At 37.6% G+C, this 2,239-nt stretch overlaps 1 protein-coding gene across 1 annotated transcript in view; it reads right to left on the bottom strand.

Annotated features, from left to right (window-relative positions):
- The window catches only part of PLEKHH2 (pleckstrin homology, MyTH4 and FERM domain containing H2), a 128,030-nt gene that overhangs the window by 112,765 nt on the left and 13,026 nt on the right, over window positions 1-2,239 (bottom strand). The gene's annotated exons all lie outside the window — the stretch shown is intronic.

Raw genomic sequence — 2,239 nt, 5'->3', positions numbered from 1 at the left:
AAGTGGAGAGGAAATGTTTTGAGAATGATGAGGGCAATGAGTGTACAAATGCGTTTTACACAATTGATATATGTATGGATTGTGATAAGAGTTGTATGAGCCCCTAATAAAATGATTAAAAAGAAAAAAGGTATTAGCAACAAGGAAGTCATTGGTCTTTCAAAATTATATCATGTTATCTCCATCTTCATAAATATCACCAAGGACATATTTTCCAACTACCATTCCCTCTTCTTTATTTGCAGTCTTTGCATCCCAATCACTAGTAGTTTCGATGCATCTTGATTGCATGATTGATCAATTGCAGACTATAGAAGTTGATAGAATTCTTCACCCTTGGCTTTAGTAGTTGGTACACAAATATGAAAAGTAGTTGTATTAACTGGTCTTCTTTGCAGGTGTGTAGATATTATCTGTCACCTACAACAATGTAGTTCAAGGAAGATCCTGAATTATTATTTTTGACAATGAATATGATGCTACTCCTCTTGAGTTTGCCATTGCTGGCATGATGTTATTCTCAGGTGCCATCAAGTCAGCTTCACCTCACTTCAACCCGATGTCCAACAAAACATGGCCTGGTCCTGTGCCACCCTCACCGTTGTTGTTAGTTTGAACCCATTGTTTCAGCCACTGTGTCAATCCACCTCTTTGACAGTCTTCCTCTATCTCATTGTCCTTCGACTTTAGCAATGATACCCTTCTCCAGGGTCTTGTGTCTCTTGACAATATGTCCAAAGTTTATAAGACTACGTCTCACCATTCTTGCTTCCAGGGATCATTCTAACTGTACTTCTTCCAAGATAGATTTGGCAGTCCAAAATACTTTTCAACATTCTTCGCCAGCATCATAATTCAAGTGCAATGATTCTTCTTCAGTCTTCCTAATTCAATGTCCAACTTCCCATGCACATAGGCTATTAAAAATACCATAGCTTGGGTCAGGCCGATGTACTTAGTCCTCCAAGTGATATATTTGTGCTTCAATTCCTTAAAGAGGTCTTGTGCAGCAGATTTACAAAATGCAATGCATCATCTGATTTCTTGACTGGATGCTTCCATGAGCATTCATTATGTTCTGGAATTCCCATTCTTTTCTATACTACCCATAGTTTGTTATGAACCTCATAGTCAAATGTTTTTGCATAGTCAATAAAATACAAGTAAACATTTTTTCTGTTATTCTCTGCCAAGACCCATATAATCACCTGATTCAAAATGGCTAATACTAGTTAATTTCAGCTTTCTAGTGCCTAGCATCTACATCTTTATGCATCTATTTCATTTTTTACAACTTCTAATTTTCCTAGGTTCACATTCCAAGATCCAATTATGAATGAATGTTTATAGCTGTTTCTTTTCCTTTTTAGTAGTTTCCCATCAGCAGGTGAAAGTCTGGAAAGCTTTGCTCCATCCATATCATTAAAGCTGACTCGACTTTGAGGAGGCTGCTCTTCCCTAATAGTATCTTGAAGGCCTTCCAACCTGACAAGCATTTCTTCCAGCACTGTATCACACAATATACTATTGCTACTCATAAGGTTTTCAGTAACTAATCCCTCATAAGTAGACAGCCTACTTCTTCTAATTTGTTTTTAGTCTTGAAGCTCAGTTAAAACCTATCCACCCTGAGTGACTCTGCTGGTATTTAAAATACAGTGGTTTGACACCCCGCATCTCAGCGACACCCAAGCAACCATACCGCAACCCACTGACACACGGAAGGTTCCAGAAACTGTTTTTTAGGACCCCAGACTTTTTTTTGTTCCTCAAACTCAAAGAACATTGAAAAGGAATGTGGTTTGTGTCCCTGAGGGATTTTTGGCATGATGTGACTCAGAAAGCCCAGGATTCATCAGGGACAGTGTAGAGATGGAGGTTATGTAAATAAAGAATAGCTTTACTTTTTGCTTCATAAAAGTTGCATGCTATAATCTCTAGTCATTTTAGTTGTTTGCCAGTCACTCCCTAGTGGAATTCTTAGGAAGATCAAGAACAATATTTTCTAAGGCCTTTATTGTTGTATGCTGTTTGCTGTGCCTGCTATACTTGAAATGTCAGTTATGTTAGATGCAAAATCCATCGGTTACATGCCCTTTCACTGAAATTTTCCACACGGTACACCATGTTCTCCTGACATAAAGTACTGCTATCAAAGTACAATTTTATTTTCATGATATAAAAATCACCTCTTTTATGCATACACACTCAAAAGATATGTTCTTCTTCTTTAACACTG

Source organism: Echinops telfairi, unplaced genomic scaffold (assembly GCF_000313985.2).
Source record: "Echinops telfairi isolate 266 unplaced genomic scaffold, ASM31398v2 ScPeMD7_7475;HRSCAF=8513, whole genome shotgun sequence".
Lineage (NCBI taxonomy): Eukaryota > Metazoa > Chordata > Mammalia > Afrosoricida > Tenrecidae > Echinops > Echinops telfairi.
This window is presented reverse-complemented; position numbering and strand designations above follow the sequence as displayed.